This window comes from Dermacentor variabilis, chromosome 10 (genome assembly GCF_050947875.1).
Source record: "Dermacentor variabilis isolate Ectoservices chromosome 10, ASM5094787v1, whole genome shotgun sequence".
Taxonomy (NCBI): Eukaryota; Metazoa; Arthropoda; class Arachnida; order Ixodida; family Ixodidae; genus Dermacentor; species Dermacentor variabilis.
Window position 1 is genome coordinate 6,864,849 of NC_134577.1, and position 18,157 is coordinate 6,883,005.

The 18,157-nt window shown below is 49.4% G+C and overlaps 1 protein-coding gene across 2 annotated transcripts in view; it reads left to right on the top strand.

Moving 5' to 3' along the window:
- Positions 1-18,157, top strand: part of Pka-C1 (Protein kinase, cAMP-dependent, catalytic subunit 1) — a 469,154-nt gene that overhangs the window by 54,219 nt on the left and 396,778 nt on the right. Inside the window, exon 2 of one of the 2 annotated variants that reach the window (XM_075671435.1) lies at positions 14,069-14,210. The exons of the other annotated variant lie outside the window; for it this stretch is intronic. The gene's annotated coding sequence lies outside the window, so the exon portion shown is untranslated. The remainder of the gene's footprint in view (positions 1-14,068; positions 14,211-18,157) is intronic. 2 annotated transcript variants of the gene reach the window in all.

Sequence of the window (18,157 nt, forward strand, 5' to 3'; positions counted from 1 at the left end):
ACAGACATGATAGCGTCGGGTTGTAATTTGACTATACGATGAAACATAATTCTGTTACGCGAAAATTCAAAGAAACCCCTTTTCCAGCGTTTCTACCATACATAGACCGGCCGCGGCGTCCGCCAGTTGCGCGCGCCGGCGCGCGAGTATCTTGGAGGCCAGGGAGCGGCGCGCTCAATTCCTTGCAATACCTCCAGATGGCGCTTGCCTCCGCGGCATGGTGTCCCGCGCAAGAGGCCACGTTTCTACCAGAAAGCCCGCCTTCGTGCAATAGTGTTCGCGACCAGCGTTTCCCGTTTAGCATTACGGTTACATACGCTCCAGTTGCCAGGAAGCGTGAGAAGCAGTCAGGGATCTTTGAAAACTATCGCCTTTTAAACATTCCTAAGTCAGGCCAGCTACCCTGCGAGCAAGAACTTGCACCCTAACAACCTGACGGGCCTTATGTGCGCGCTGACGCAATTAATAATAGTGAATTTTAGCGTAGGGGACCAAAACCGCCGAGCGTACAGAGGAACCCAGGGCGAGCACAAAAGAGAGCAGATGGCCCACAATATAGTTTGCGTCGTCCAACGCTTGGGTGCAGCTTGCGTCTCCTAAGCTAAAACTGTCAATCAAGGGTAAAAGACACAGCTCGAATTGTTTTGATGACAAGACACATACAGAGCATCAAAAGTGAGGCGACATTATTGGAGTATGGGGTTTAATTTCGCACAAGATAGTTTTGTGCGGTAGTGTGCGAGGACTATACATAGCTGAGCCATGATGCTGTCTCCACAGCTATTGTGTCTACCACAGGCAACGTAACTCGAAGCTCGCCATTTTCTTGATCTACGGCCGTGAAATCACCGAACGCGATTGGGTTCCTGTTTAATATGCTTGTATTTTTTTTTGCACCTCGAGCGTACGGACGCTCGAGGTGCAATCGCGCCGTCGGTGCTGGCGCCGTTTTGCTGTTACGATTTTGACGCGCATGCACTGCCCTTGTGTGGAGTGATCGAGAGGCGCAAAGATGCGCAGTGCGCTTAGTTTCAAAAAAAGTTACAGTGGCGTTTCACTTCGCGGGTGACGCGCAAGCGTATGGGTGCGATAGCGCACCCGACGCCATCGGCCCTCGGTGCGCCTAGACGCCTATACTGTCTGCATCGCAGATGGTATTCAACACAGGGTTCTCGCGGCATACGCAACAACCGCCGGAGCAGAAGGCTCCGCGGTAAACGTTCGCTTACTATCTAAATTACCTGACATGGTGTCAGCGCGCACAGGCAAACATGAACACTTCACTCTCGATGACCGCGGACAATCGCTATCAAAACGCTGGCGTGAGGAATCGCGGCAGCAGGAGCGAGCGAAACGACTTTCGTGCTGTCTATCGCTTCAACGCAAACTGAGCGGTGGGAACACAGCGCACGCAAAGCTACGAGCTGTCGGCCCACCTAGACTGTGCCCCCGAAGCAGATCGCTTTCAGGATAAAACCCAGGCGACTACGCCGTGGAACCGTATGGTGGTCCCGCTGGCAGGGTAGTACTGTGCAGTACTGCATGGTGGCACGGTAATAAGGGGAGCGTTCTCGCATTCTTCCCTCGTGACAGCTACCGCTTTGAGACGCTGTCGTTGAGACGCTGCGCCTCCGCTCGCAGCGTCTGCGATCAGAGGCGGTGGGAGACGCTGCACGGGATTCCGAACGCGTTGCTTCAGGAAGTGGCGCTCGAAGTACCGGTTGGCTTCCGCCTACGGGTAAGGCACGGTGGTAAAGGGGAGCAACCGCATCACAGAGTGCAATAAAGTGTCGCAAATAACCGCCGCTCAACGTATTGAATAGTAAGCGGTGTTGATTCTTCATATTTTGTTTCGTTATCCGTTAATAGCAAACATTTAAGCCGCGCAAATTTAGGGATCTGTGTGTCAGACTTTAAGATCAAGGAGGAGGAGACAAAGGAGAGGAAAGACAGGGAGGTTAGCCAGTGTAAGTACCGGCTGGCTACCCTGTGCTGGGGAAAGGGGTAAAGGGAATAAAAGGAGAAAGAAGAAGAAGGAAAAAAATGGAAAAAAAAGAGAAAATTCACACAGTAACGCGAAACTACGCGCTACAACGTTCAAAGGCGGTCGCACAATTCGCAGTTCCTTAAAAACTTCAACAGAGCCCTTAAGGCCTTCAGTGCCGAAGCCCGTCTGGACCAATGTCCTAGAGCTTTTTCCTCTGTAAAGGGGCGATTGTCCAGTTTTGCGAGAGCGGTCACGAGCACTTTTCTTCGCACTGCGTAACGGGGACAGTCACATAGGAGGTGTTGAATCGTCTCCTCGCAGCCGCAGGTGTCACAAGTAGGGCTGTCGGCCATGCCAATGCGGAATGAATATGAGTTCGTGAATGCCACGCCGAGCCACAGGCGGCACAGAAGTGTTGCTTCAGCTCGTGGCAACCCTGGTGGTAGGCGGAGTTGCAGACGTGGATCCAATTTGTGGAGACGTGCGTTCGTGAAATCACTGGTGTTCCACAGATTCTGCGTAAGCTCGCGGGCGAGGGAGCGAAGACTTGTGGCTGCGTCTGTTCTTGACAGCGGTATGGGTATAATCTGGGCACCATCATGAGCCGACCGGGCAGCGTCATCCGCACTGTCATTTCCTGAAATTCCACAGTGTCCCGGTATCCACTGGTAGATGATGTTGTGTCCCTTGTTGATTGCGTGATGGTGGAGCAGTCGGATGTCTGCGACTAGGTGCTCATTTGGTCCATGGTTGAAAGGAGACATCAGACACTGAAGAGCTGCCTTTGAGTCACATAAGATGGACCATGAATGTGATGATTTGTGAACTATAAACACCAGAGCAGCACGGATAGCTGCGAGTTCTGCAGCCGTCGATGACGTAATGTGAGATGTCTTGAACTTGAGGGTGACGCACTCTGCGGGAATCACCACTGCTCCAGCAGAACTATTAGAGGATACAGAACCGTCTGTGTAAACATGGATGCGTCCTCTGTGCTGTTCATGTAGCACTGAAAGCACGGTTTGTTTGAGGGCGAAAGTGGACATCTCCGTTTTCCTTTTGATACCGGGAATAGCAAGAAGAGCCTGGAGTGGATGGAGGCACCACAGCGGTTGAGGTGGTCGTGCTGCAGGCGTGAAGTTTGATGGTAAAATTCCATGGTTGGCGGCAATAATCTTGCTAAACGCTGAACGAGGTCGAGCGGCAGGAAGGGAGGCGAGATGATGCGATGGAAGGCGGGCGAAGTGCCTGATATGCATCCTTAAAGTGTCGACTTGAAGATACGTGTTGATGGGGTGGTCATGCGCGATGGCTATTGTTGCAGCCGTGGACGCACATCTGGGAAGACCAAGGCAAATTCGCAGAGCTTGCGCTTGTACAGATTGGAGGGCACGGAGGTTGGTCTTGCCGGTCCCACCCAGTACAGGTAAGCTATAGCGCAGGAGACCGAGGAACAGTGCGTTATAGAGTTGGAGCATCGCACTCACAGACGCACCCCATGACTTGCCCGCAAGAAATCTGAGCACGTGGGTTATCATGACTAATTTCCTTTTTAGGTAGGATATTTGAGGACTCCAGGAAAGGTCGCGATCTATTATCACTCCTAGAAACCGGTGCGTCTTCTCGTAGGCAATTGGCTGTCCATTAATTCTTATAACGTACGGTTTCATTGCTTTACGCGTGAAAGCGACTATAGAGCACTTCTCGCAGGACAGCTCCAGACCTCGTGCTCGAAGATAACCTGATGTTAGTGTGGCCGCTTTTTGAAGTCTGGCGCGCACCTGAGGACGCGTCGCTCCTGATGACCAAATGCATATATCGTCTGCATAGATCGACACATGGACGGATTCCGGAAGGGTATGGACCAGGTCGATGAGCACCAGGTTAAATAGAGTGGGGCTCAAAACTCCGCCTTGTGGTACGCCTCGGTACGTGTTGCGTTGTGATGACGCACCGTCCTCTGTTTGCACAAAGAATGACCTGTCCTTCAAGAAGCTGGATATCCACCGAAAAACAAGGCCGCCTAGGCCGACCTCACCCAAGGCGTCCAGGATGGCTTGATGGGTTACGTTGTCATATGCGCCTTTGACATCCAGGAACATCGCCGCTGACAGTCTCCTGAGGCTTTTTTCGTGCTGAACAGACGAGACAAGATCTAAAACGTTGTCTATAGAAGAGCGTCCGCGTCGAAAGCCTGCCATAGCGTCAGGATATAACCGGTAGTGTTCTAGATACCACTCTAGACGCGTCAGCACCATCCTCTCCATCACCTTTCCTAGACAACTGGCCAGAGCAATGGGACGATAAGACGCCACATCTAGGGGTGATTTACCTGGCTTGAGCAAAGGCACAAGGCGGCTGGACTTCCATGCAGCCGGAACTTCTCCATCACGCCATGAATTATTTTACACGTCTAGAAGTGCATGCCGGGCTGTGTGACCGAGGTTTCCAAGAGCTGCGTATGTCACCCCGTCAGGCCCAGGCGATGAGGAACGTCTGCACGCTGCCAACGCCGCCTGCAACTCCTCGATGGAAAACAGATTGTCCATACGAGAATCCCGCGAGATTGGAACATCACGGGGATCACGTATAGCGAACGATGGCGGTAAACCAGCAACTTTGAAACAGAAGTCCTCCGCTACGTCGATCTCTCTGCGACCTTGGTAGAGAGCCAGGCATTTGAAGGGGTGGCGTTGTTGCGGTGATGTTCGAAGACCACGCACTGTTCTCCATATATGTGACAGGGGTTTACGTGGATCAAGGGTATCACAGAAGGTCTTCCATCTTAGAGACTGCAGGGAGTTAATCCGACGCTGGATCTTCTTCTGTATGCGTCTCGCCTCCCGTAGGTCGTAGATGGACTTGGTGCGCCTGTACCTTCTTTCCGCGCGACGGCGGATTGCTCGAAGCCGCTCCAATTCAGCTTCGAATTCAGAAAATTTAGGAATAGGCCTGAAAGATCTTGTTGCTTCTTGAGCAGCAGCGTTAATTAGCTTCTCGATGTTGCCAGGCAGACAGTCCTGGATCTCTTGGCAATTCTTCTCCATGAGCAATGTGTATTTAGGCCAGTCGATGTGATGAAGAACTGTAGTAGAGTGTGACTTGCGTATGCCGTCGATTTTGACATATGTTGGAACGTGGTCACTACCATGCGTTTCGTTGTCCGTGAACCATTTCACACTGGCACTGAGGCATCTTGAAACAAATGTCAAGTCCAGGTAGCTGCTGTATGTCAAGCCCCGCAGAAAAGTGGGACTGCCATCATTTAGGCAGCAGAGCTCATGGTCCGACGCGAAGGATAGTACACGTCTGCCTCGACAGTCCATCTTTAAGCTTCCCCATAGCGGATGATGCGCATTGAAGTCGCCGGTAATAACCCATGGTCCAGGTGTCGCTGTTAAAATCGCACCCAGTCGTGCGTTGTCAAATCGACTATTAGGTGAAATGTAGGCACCTATGAGCGTGAGTGCGACGTTCTTGCATTTTATAGTCAAACACACATACTGATTGTCGTCATCAGGTGCCACTGGGTGTAAAACATATGTGAAATCGCATCTGAGATAAACAATGACTTTGCTGCGGTCGGTACAGGTGGCAGACATGAAAGCTTCATATCCTGATAGGCGGATGGCGCTCTCAACGTTGGGTTCACAAATGACGATGATTGGAAATTGGTTCTTAAAAACAAACGGACGAAAGTCCGAAATACGCGATTTAATGCCTCTGACATTCCATTGGAAGATAGACGCTTCCTTGACCTCTTTAAGGAACGAATGTAGAGGAGCAGCCATGGTGCTTCTCAAGACCGGACAGTACCGGATACAGGGCATCCAGTATTTGAAGTGCGCCTCGAGCCGCCGGAGTGTGTATGGCGGTCAGCAGTGCTCGTAGCGTGTTCATAAGGGCCCTTATCATGGTGACAACTTGTTTGTCGTTGTCTTGGTTGCTGCCAGAAGGTGAAGCATGATTCGGCGAGCGTGCTACATCTTGTCGCTCCGCTGGTGGATCTAGCCGTGGCAATGGCGGCCACTCCTCGCTTGAGGCAATGATATGGGAGACATTCTGCTGAGGAATCTCATTGCTGCTATTGCTAGTTGTATGCAGAAGTTGCTGGACTGTCAGTGGACGCGGTGCATCCTTAGCAATAGCAGTGGGTTTCCTAGATCTCCGGCGACGTGAACGTCGACGTCGCACCTTAGCGGCAGCCTCCCTGTGCGAGGAACCATCCCTGACCATTTGCCTCAAGACTTTCGCCTCATTTTTCACATGTGGGCAATTCTTCGAAGTTGCATCGTGAGAGCCCTGACAATTTGCGCACTTTTGGTTTTCTGCACGACAGGCGTCGGAGCTGTGCGAACCAGAGCACCGTGAGCATACGGCAGCGTTTGTGCAAACCGCACTAACGTGCCCTATCCTTTGACACTTCCTGCACTGAAGCGGCTTTGGCACAAAAGGCCGTACAATGTGTCGGAAGTGACCGACCTTGACGTGGGACGGTAGGCTGTCTCCTTTGAAAGTTAACTTGACACACTGCGAGTTTCCCAGGCGGCGGGCTTGCAATATGGCAATTCCCTCTGTCGCCGGCTTGATGAGTATATGCAGGTCAGCATCGCTTATGGAATTATCTACGTCATACACAACGCCGGCCGTAGAGTCATGATGGTCTTGTTTATAGCAGCGTACGTTGATGCTATCCAGCACCTTAACGTTGCTCAGAATGTCTAGCGCGCTGCGGTTTGTGACATCTATAGCGAGGATGTTCTTACGGCCGTTGATCCTTATATCTTTGATCTGACCCGGAACAAGTGCCTCGAGCGATACAGATGTGGCTTGGCGGTTGATCCGGTTCAGATTGTCGCTAGCAGCCACAGGCACATATAAAATGGTGAGGTCTGATGGCTTTCGCGTCGGGATCACAGTTGCCTTACTTGTGGAAGGAGACGTCCTGACGAGCCTTCTCTTTGCTTTGTGCTTCGCTACGGGCACGAAGTCGCTGTCATCCGAGGTTTCATCACTGGTCCCTGAGTAGATCACAGTGTCCTCGCTGTAGGTGTCACTCGGGCGACTAGACCGCTTTCTCGGTGCGGTCGCTGTTGACGTAGAGGGACCAGGAACCTCTCCAGGCGACTCCACGTCCATCGCCGTAGTTAAGGGAGTGGCGTCTCCCACAAAGTAGCTTTAAATTCTCAGAGACAAAAAGGCAGCGTTCCACACAGGACACTTCGTCGTCGTCCGTCATGGATGTTATGATTTTATGTTATGATTTTATTTAAGATCAAAGTGTTAGCTTAAAGAGTACGAAGGGCGCTTAATGATTTTTGTTCTCAAATTTCTGCGTTGTCGTTGCCCGTAGTGTTAATTAAATGTCCAGACGAAATACGCCGACGAACCAGAGCCTGCACGGAGGCCCAGGCGCCTGCCTAGTTCGCTAGCTTCGCGGCTTCAGACAATCACCGTCGATTTCAGGAGCTGGCCAGTTACGCTTGCGCGTAAGAATGACTCGCCATCCTGGCCCTGTGAAAGTGGATGTACAGGAAAGCTGTGGAAAATGGATACTACAACTACTGAGGGGGGTATTCTTTAGAAATACGAAATCGTTATACGGCCCATGAAGCGAAAAATCCGGCGTTGACATTCGATGGTACCAAAACCAATATGGCTAAGTGGTGACGTCATGTTTGACACGATAATGAAACGTGATAATGAAACGCGAGGAAAAAAAAAGTCGGGACGGCGACACTCAGAACCGCAGTGGCTGCGAGAACCAACGTGAACTTGTGGCCAGACGGGTTTGGGTAAAGCGCTAAAACCAAACCGTTCTTTGTATTTTACTCAGAACAATGCGCGAGCAAGCACTGCAACAGTTATATCCACATTACTCTGCTGCAAAAATTATTATTTTTTTTTTTTTGCGATTGAACCTATCGTACACGTACAACATTTACGTATCCTCGACACCAGACGACATACTTGACTCGAAAAGTGTTACTTTCGAAAGTGATACTCAAGTGTCGTTTTTGAAGTACTCGCCTAAAACTTTCCTAACACTTGTACTTTTCCCGCACTTATTGACGCCCTGCTTAAGTTCTGAATACGGGCCTTATAGACCTCGTATTTCTCTGCGCGCGTTAATAAAATCTCTGCACCAACTGAGCTCGGCCACTCGCGCTTGGCATGAATCGCTGGAGCTTTGAGTAGGGAGTGCGTGGCTGCAGGTGTGTGAGCTCTTCACATTGGCCGCGAAGACTTTCGTGTGTCCGTTCCTCTCGTTGCTTCCTTCTATGCTGCACGATAAAGAAAACACTTCTGCTCGGTGTTTACTGTATGGAAGCATGCCTAGCCACTCGTCGTGACCCATGTTTTGCTCTGTTTCGTTCAACCACGCTTTCTCAACTGTCCGGTGTTCACCTTTGCCATTTCGGCACGTAGCGGCTGCTGGCTTTGTGTGTGAAGACTTGCGAGACGTGTTGAGTCGAGCTCCTTTATAAAAAATGCCGTCGTCCGTGTGCAGTGGTTCTTGGACTTTTTGCTTGTTCGTTTGTTTTGACTGATTGGAAGCACTAGGTGTTTTTTCGCGTGCAAATTGATTGTTTATTCATTTGTTCGTTGTTCACCGTTGTAATATAATTTTCTTGGCGGTCGCTATCACACGAGATTGTGACACTAACGCTGTCTTTACTGCGTAATGTATTGAAGCACTTGTGTAACATCTGTCTGCAATCGATGGCCTCGCGACTGCAAGATCTGTGGAATAATGGCGGCACAACTGTAAGAAAGCGGAAGAAGTGACCGCAGTGTCACGGTAACAAATTTGTGTTGCTTACGTTCTGCGTAGAAATATTCGCCACATTTAAATTCAGCCAAAGGGGTCTTTTCATTCTATAAATTTATTATGCGCTCAATTTGGATGCACATATTCGGTCGAGGTTTTTTACAACGCATCTTGCCGACATATCCTTCATGCATCTTGAGCAGAAATATATAGTGGCAGGCTATAGGCGAGGATTTCATAAATTTTGTTTTTCTACGCCTTCTAGCCAACCTTTATTAAAATGATATTAATCAGCATCACTCATTTATTTAAGTGCGCTTACATTGTACCCTTTGAAATAACAGGACTTCGTCGCACTTCAGCGTAAATTTGCATTTTACGCTATTTTCTATTTTGTATGGCTGCAATATTTAAAATAAATTACAGTCCCAAATTCTCCAAAAGTACGCGCCCAAAAGTAGTTGCTCGAGTTGAGGTTTTTGCTTGTTGGTAAAGCCGCGGCCACGTCGACCGCAATTCGACAGGGCGAAATGCGTAAACACTCGCGTACTTAAATTTAGGTGCACGTTAAAGAACTAGAGGTGGTGCAAATTATTCAGAAGTCCCCCAATACGGCATGCCTCATAATCAGATCGTGATTGTGGCATGTAAAACCCCATAACTTAATTTTGTTTTTGTTGGTAAAGCATTCTGAATGAAACAGCACGTTATCTGAGACAAGAAGACACGAAGAAACGAGATAGACATTAGCGCGCCGTCCGTCTGCTTCTCTCGTTTTTTTTTCTTAAGAGGAAGCTTCAGCTCGAGTGCTCCTACCTAAATACTCGTATAAGGAGAATTCGTTTTTCTCGGCGACCACTGCACCTAATTTGACGAGGTGTGTTGCATTTAAAAGAAAGATATGAAATCTAGTGACGGTTAATTTTCAATTTTTTATTTTGATTGTCAATTTTTTATTAAAAATCAGCAAAAATCTAAAATTTTCGGAAAACGAAACTATCCAATTTACAACTCTCTAACTCAGCTAAAAAAATGATATCGCAATTCTGTGAATTGCATCTGATAGTACATATAAACCGGGCAAAATTGATATGTTACACTTGAATCAGCGAAAATTCTGTAATATGAAAATGCAGATTTTGCAGAACCCTTATGCGCAACGTAACAAATTCACGTAAGGTATAAATTGACATGTTGAATTTGTCCGCTTTGAATGATCTAATGGATGTCGTTTACAGAACCGCGATATCTGCTTTTGATGCAGAGCTATGAAATTATAAATCTTGTGCGTCTATTTTTATCGCACTATCGATTTTTTTGAAAATTCAGGGTCTGAATCGAAATTCCGCTTCCAACAGTCACTAGAATTTAACTTCCTCTCTCAAATGCAATACATTTCATTAAAACCAGGTCAGGGGTTACATAAGATACATGAGTTTTTTTCCGTTTTACATGTATTTGAATAGGCCGCTTCGGAGTTGGGCCCGAGCTGAAGCTTCCTCTTGACGCGCCGTTTCATTCGGAATGTAAAAGAAGAGGGAGAGAAAAAAAACTGCATGGGGCAGAAAGCGATGATGCTCGTGTACGGTGCCCCTTAAAGAACACCCAGTAGTCAAAATTAAACCGCACACTTAACCACGCGGCATATCTCACAGCTCTGGGGCGGTCAGACCTAAACCGAAAAACTGCAAACAAGCCTTCGAGATTCCCCGCCCGCGCAGCCATTGCGTGCAGCTGCGCACGGGGCATTTCGATCTCTCTGCGCACTCCGACCGAGCGCCCCGTGTTTCCACCCCCACCACTTGGAACTGTTGCGCACAAGCGAACTCCGTGCCTGTCGCGCTCACCTCGCGAGTAATCGCTTCCTGGAAACAACGCGCGGGCAGTGATTGCCGCACGCAAGGCCGCAGCGGCGCGTGCCAACGTTTGAGCGCGGAAGCCTCGTGGACGCGCTGTTTTTGCCGGTGCGCTTTTGCGTCAACGCCCTGGCCGCAGTCGCCGCTGGACGCGCTGTGCACGCCAGGCATTTTGATCGGGTCCAAGACTTTTCGGTGCGAACGCCTTCATTAACGACCCGAAAAGCCTGAAATGGCTCAGCGCTGTTTCCTCGGCGAACGCGGCGTATACGCTAAACCCCAGCGGCTTCGTAAAAAAAATTTATTAGGATTCTGTACTCAGATTTTACCGCATCGATGCACGTTTTAATATCGTTCGTTTGAAATGAGAAATGAATATGTCAAAGGGCCCATTTTCATCCTGCTTTCTGGTGGATTGAATGGGTTTCGTCATGCAACTTCATTGCGTGCAGCGACGCACGCACACACACACACACACACACACACACACACACACACACACACACACACACACACACACATATATATATATATATATATGTGTGTGTGTGTGTGTGTGTGTGTGTGTGTGTGTGTGTGTGTGTGTGTGTGTGTGTGTGTGTGTCAAAGGTTATTTTTCTTTATTTCTTATTTAGCTTAGTCGTGTTGCACTACTTTTCCCCCTTGTCGTTGTGTTGTTTATTAATTATTTGGTGTTGATAGTCAAAGGTCTTACGTTGTCCCTCGTAACCCGAAAATTTAGGTAACATCTTTTAATTTGATATTTTTGGCCTGACCATGCCTCAACAGTCTGCTTATGCCCTCGCCCTGGAGAACAGGCTTAAGGTCGTCCCTTCTAGTGCAACTTAATTCGTTCTATTCTTTTCCCCTTCATTTGTGTCCGCTCTGCCTTCTCTCGCCGAACACGTTACATGACGCAGTATTACCTGCGACGCCCTAAACGTTTAGGCGGGCGTGTGGTTGCAGTTCGTGGGCGAACGCTATCGGGGTCAGCGCGCCGGTTCGACGAAGCTGATGGCTAACGTGTCTGGACTTATTAAGGATTTAAGAAATGATGTCGCTATGACTCACAAGAGGCATGTGGAGAATAATGGTCGCCGGACCGAAGGGAAACACAAGCGCATTGGACTTTTGTGATTGTGCGTCGGATGTTTGTTGTGAAAATATTGTTTTGCTTATTCGGAGTTACAAATAGAAATATTGTAGAGTACACTGCATTGTTTTCTTTTGTTCCGGGCAAAACGCGTGGGATGAGGGAATGACAAATATTTATGAGCTGGCCGGAAGTAAGCATTCAATATATTTAGTTCTTTTTATTGATATTACATGCCGCGATCCTTTTTATTGCACCTGTCAGGCATGAAAAGCTCGTTAAACAATTCGGTAACGATAGCATCCACGTCCCCCACGCACACAATTGCGCGGCCCGGCGGTCGCTGCCCCCGCAAGCATCCCAAGGTTGAGGATCGATGGCCGTTCGTTGTTTCTCCCGATTATTGTCGCTATGTGAGCGAGTATATATTGTGTGTCACTTGGAAGCTTGAGCGCGCCTCTGTACATCTGCCCCGATCGCACGTTGCGTACAAGTTACGCAATGTGAAACGCATTACTAATGAGTACAGGTTAGTGGATCCAGGCTGCTTCGTCACGACGCGCACAGGTGACTCTGTCACCAGTTGACCTGTGGTCAAGACGAGGAAATTGTTTCACGTTAACGCGCCGATCGTGCAGCCGTTACATCTACCGCGGCTTGACGCGCAATTGCCTTTCGCGATTGGAAAAACACGTTCGTCGTGGGGGCATCTTAAAAAAAGAAAGCTTATTATTTCTAAATGTCAAGTAAAACCATCGGTAGTTTTCTTCATGCTTTTATTAGCTTTATTGTTTATTGGCTTCATATGGTTGTTGATTCATTTTCTTCTCGTTCACGATTCTAAAATGTATCATTTATCTTCGTTCGTGTGCGCAATTAAGGTAAGGAGGCGAGCTAACATGGCAGTTTTGATATGCGGAAATGTTCGCTAGCTTGGAAAGAGAACTAGAACTCGCGAGGGGGTCACTCTCTAGAACCTGCGCGAAAGCGCGTTTATCTGGGCCGACTAGTCATGGAGTGGCTCGCATCATGAGAAAAAAAATTTGTGGAATATTGGAAATTGTTTCAAGTGCGTACGGCAGGCACTGCTAAGCCCAGCAGCTTGCCGCAATCCTTGGAACGAATGGTCTACACTTGCTGCATTCTACCGATACTAAACAAACTTGAAAGTTAAAAGGGGAGCTTGAGAAGAAGTGGAGGACCTTGCAGCGGCCGATCGAACGAAGAATGCTAGGAGTAACTTTAAGAGACAGGGGGATGACAGTGGTGCAGATATCGGGTAGCAAGCAGGCGTTTAGATTACGAGGAAGCAATTAAGTTGAGTAGGCCATGTCCTCATATGTATGCGCAGTGCATACATATCAGTACAGAGTTAATGAATGCGCAAGTCGAGGAGGGAAGAAGTTGTGCGATTAAATTAAGAAATTTGCAGGCATGGTAGATTCTGCTGGCTTAAGGCGGAGCTAATTATTGTAGATCACTGGGAGAGGTCTTTGTCCTGCAGTGGACGTAATTGATAATGATGACGACGACGACGATGATGTCAGCGCCGTGTTTGGCGCGCCGATCGAGAAGCCGGTACAAATTAAGGGAGCTGCCTAAAGCGCGGACGTTCAATTTGAGAAAACTTTGGGGCCCGCGCGTAGGCTGCACGCGCAGGTTTCGTGGGCCCCTGAAACAAGATAAGACAGCCTCGTCTGGGCATTTCTGTGTCGTGGAGATTCAAGTGCGACGTGCGCCATCATTGCACGCCGTTTGTGCTCGGCAGGACCGACTGCGTCACGCGAGTACAATCTCCCCGACTGACCGTGGCGCAAACGTGCCGGTGTTGTGGGCAAGCGGCTGTTTGCCAGGCCGCCTATACGACGGCTGTGCAACACCCCGGCGCATTGAGCCGGCCGCCTATAAGAGCGACCAGGCGTGCTTGGACGAGTGAGCGGCTTACGTTTCGCCACCGTCGCCGATTTCCGGCACGTCTTGGAGAAGTGCGTTTCTCCTTGACGGCTGGAGCTCGCGACAACCGAGAGTCGATTGTGCCGCGCTTGCTCGGATGCCACGCTGCTTTTAAAGCGCGCCGCACTTGCGCAGACAGTGTAGTCGTAGCACTTTGCGCTCTGACGTAGTCCCGAGACAGACGAAAAGTTTGAGCCTCGCTGTCAGTAAATCAATAAGTAAAACAAAGTTTTGTTAAGTACAAAATAGTTATACAGATAGTACAGAATAGCTATGTAGATAGCCGTTAGCTTCTCTAATATGCGTTGCATAGAGAATTGAACAAAAATGAAGGAATCGGTCATCTATATAGAGAAGCAAATGCTCGAATTAACGGCAACAAACTGGTCGGCTTATCGGAAACGCAGGTGCCTCGTACCAACAAAAGGAGGAAGGTGGTGTTGCACGTGAGGATCCAGCCTTGCAAGGCGTGCCGGCCATTGCTCCGCCCGAGCTCCTCCTTTCAGAAAAAATTCGTCACTGTTCAGAAGCGCAGCACAAGACGGTTGAGTAAGTTGACGCGCACAGCGAAGTGGAACAGGGCACAAGTACGCGGCCTGTCATCCGTACCGCGTACAGTGCCAACCATGCGCCCGCCTCTCACGCGACATGAGTATGCCAATCATTACCGATCGTTGGCTGAGTGTACATCTTTTAAAAAAGAAAACTTAGTGACATTTCACTTCGCGAACGCGGGTGGCGCGAGTGTATGGGTATATGGGTACTATTTCCTTTTTGTGCATTGCGCGTACAATGCTTTAAAAATGCTTTGTTTGTGCGTAAATGTTGCGGTTTCATTTAAGGCCTAATTTTTGTATGTTTCATGTCCGTTTTTCGATTTCGATAAAGTGTAAAGTGCCATTAGAAAAGATGGTGCGGCACTGCAAGAAAATGCACAGTCTTTATTATTTCAAGCACTTTGGTAACGTACTATTCGCAATGTTCGTTTTCCGTGTCGCTCGACTCGCGCTCGGCCTGCCGCCGCTTGCGTCGCTGCTCCGTCCTTCTCGCTGTGCGCTCGGCCTCTCGATCACGAGACGAACCCGGTACGTCCACCGCGCACGCATAAGCCGTAGCAGCAGCCAGAGGAGGTCAACCCAGCGCGCCTCCGCCTACCCTCCTCCTATGCGATGCTTCGCCTCCTTTCTCCTTCCCCGCTTCGCTCAACGCCACTTAGGCTTTCCTCTCCTCTGTACTTCTCCCGGCGCGCGGTTCTCCTGTCCACCTCCCGGCGTTTTCCTCCGTCGCTCGCTTGCCTAGCGGCGATGCACTAATCTCGCCGATTTCACAGACGGGGCATGTACGACAGCGCGTAAATCATCAAGAGGAATCGGGACATCTCCTTCCTGAATGTCTGGGGCCCACGAGGAAACACCGTGTAAGTTCACACCAGCACGTGGAAAGCCTAGACGCTTCAGTGCGTCGAAGAAAAAGTTGCGCTCGGGAACAAGTCCGGGACACTGCAACAAATAGTGCTCAAAATCGCTTAAAATCTAAGAACAAGCCCAGAAACAAGTCATCGGTCAAGCCCAGGCCGCCGCTGGAAGTCAACTGATTCCGGCTGACGTCTGCGGGGAGGTTGACGGTGAAAGGAGGAGCTGCGTCTCACCCCGATCACCCATACTCTCTGACGCGTGCAAATAAAGTGCTTTCTCTCTCTACAAGTCGCGCATATATAGCGGAGATGCGGCGAGTCCGATCTTGTACTGCCATGCCGTAATACGCGCTGACCCCCTCCGTGCGGAGGCGATGGAGCGCTCTGGCTGGCTCAGCCCCTTTGTCGCACGGTGCTGTTGCGACCATAAAGAGTGGAAATGACTGGCCACGGCTTGGTTTGTACAGCGTTGGGGATCTCTGGGAGCCTTTCTTGTTGGCCTGAGTTCTAAGGCATCTCGAGCGAGTCTATCTGCCGCCTCATTTCCCGCTACGCCTACATGCGACTGAAGCCACGGGACGCTACACACTGCGCGCGCGATACAGGGTCAGCCGGTGGCGGCGCTTCGCCCTCGGTATTAAGCTGCAGTGCGCACAGGGACGCGACTCGCCCAGCTTTGCACGTCTGGTCGTGACGCGACAACGTCTGAGCGCGCCCGCGAAAAGACAAAAAAAAAAAAAAATGAGCACACTTTCAGTGATTGCATTGTGAGATTGATCACTGCAACGCACAAAACTCCACTTTTTTCCCCCTTGTTTTTTCTTTCCTTGGTGCATTCACAAGTTCATTAGCAGTGAGGCACCCGTGGAGTCCAGGGGCCTATTGTCGGCGCCCATTTGCCGAGTGGTTGCACGTTCCTTTAGAACCATCAGGTTGTAGCTTTCTTATAAGGCGTCATTTCGAGCTGCTACCATATTGAGAAACTTATGATCTCAGACGTCAAAAACTTATTTCCCTTGTCAAACTTCTGGTCGCGCTACGTGAATACAAATGCGCTAACGTCACCTGTCATCTTCCCCAGTTTAGTCGCAATGCACGGAAGCGCGCAGACTTCCTCTCTCCGTGCAGCGCTTTCGTCGTGGTGTTGCGCGATTCCTCGTGGAAGCGTTAAGCCGAGAGCAGTTCCGTTTCTGAACCTGAATGTTCATTTTCTTTTCCTCTTCTTCGGACGAATGCCAGTGTGCAGGCCAGCACGCATGTAAATTGTAGCGGCGAAACGTGTCCAAGGGAAGTCGCACTACTTGGTTCACGGCGGTCGCGCGTTTGGGGGGACAAGTAGAGCTGCGTGCATTGTGGGTGCATCGTGGATGACTCGTCAACCGCTGTGACAACAGCAGAGTACATTGTAGTACCCAAGTGCTTTGCTCCCATGTTAATTAGCATAGATGATTTTGACGAACCCCTGGACTGTAACGACTTTTTATGCGCAACCTTTGGAAACGTGAACGTTGTGCACGCGAAAAGGACCAGACAAGACAGACGAGGACTCTGTGTGTCTTGCCTGGTGCCCCGTCTTCTCGCGCTGCATGATATTCACCGTCATGACCGGAAACCAAACCAAAAGCCAATTAACGCGCCCTTTGGAAGCTTACTGCTGAACGTCCGCCTAGGTGTTGACAGCGGAGTAGTCGTTCAGACATGCGTGGCCTTTGACGTCCGCTCTACGTAATTCATGCGCCAAGACCGGTCGTCGAATATAAGTATGGAGCGAATACGCGACAAAGACAAGAACAGACGAAGGCAAGCGCTGTGATCACGAAGACAACGGCTGTCTACAGCGTTTTTCCTCGTATATTCTTGGTACTTACACATACATGCGCGGCGTGATTATTTAGTATTGTGCAGCTATCTGAGTGGCTACGACTGGGGTTCTTTCTTCAATGAAACGGACGTTAAGGCTTGCGCCTAGTTGCTTACCTCGACTGTTCCAGATGCAGTGCCAAATTTATTCCGTTATTTCGTCGTAGTAAACCCACATTTCCATCATGGTTTTCCGCAGATTTAAAATATTATCTGCGAAAGAAACCGGTGTTATAAAGTGTACAAACGACTGTATTGGGAGTACTGGTATGGTAGAGTCGGCGATTTGCAGGAGAGGCATCGCTCGTCCCGGTGCTTCTTATCAACCGATCGAGGCCTGAGGAAAGAGAGAAACGAAGAGGGAAAGGTGGGGTGGTCGAGGCTTGAAGAAGACCAGTAATGATGCCAGACGCTTCTATGCCAGAGTGAAGGAAAAATGTAAAATAAATGTGACAGTGGCGAAATTGAAAGATAGACTCGTTTTCTGACCACAGGAGGTATGCGAGACATTTGCTGTACATTTCAATGGAAGTTTCTCGCTATCATTCAGTCGGCCGGTAATTAAACCTGGGACCTCCTGTGACATCAGTAACTCGTCCTTTTTTTCCTTTTTTGAAAAACCGCGTGACGTGTTTTTCATTAAGGAAGATCAGTAGATATAAGCTTGTCTGTTTTTATTAGCTATAGCACACTAGTACTATTAAACCAGGGTCAAGTTGACTTAGTGTGTTTCGACATTTGATGCTGTTTCTCACCAGACGCTGTTGTCGAAAGTCGTATGCGTTATGTCCGCGTTCTTTTTTGATGGTTTGCCGTAGCTGCCTGTTATTCCGCACGTGTAGCTACCCTGTGCCGAACATTGTTAACATGGCCCAGCGATCCCTTGGCTTAGTGTCGAGGTGGACAAAAAAGTTCGCAGGCATAATTGTGTTCATTGTGGGCTCGTTCGTTCACGGCTAGAGTTTGCATCAGTTGCTTGGAACCGAGTGTCACTTTCCTGCAGCAGCTCAGTTGAAAGACGGCGGCATGCATTTGTGTCCATTGTCTACGGCAGGTGCATTGGCCGCGACGCTGGTTTTATAGCGGTGAACGGATATCAGGAGATTTGGGTCGTGTCATTGCGTGCAAGATGGCTTGATCGTGACACGATATTCGCTACGTCAAGTTGTGCGAGGTTACCTTGAGCTTGCGTTTTCGAATATATCATCTGGTAAAACTACTC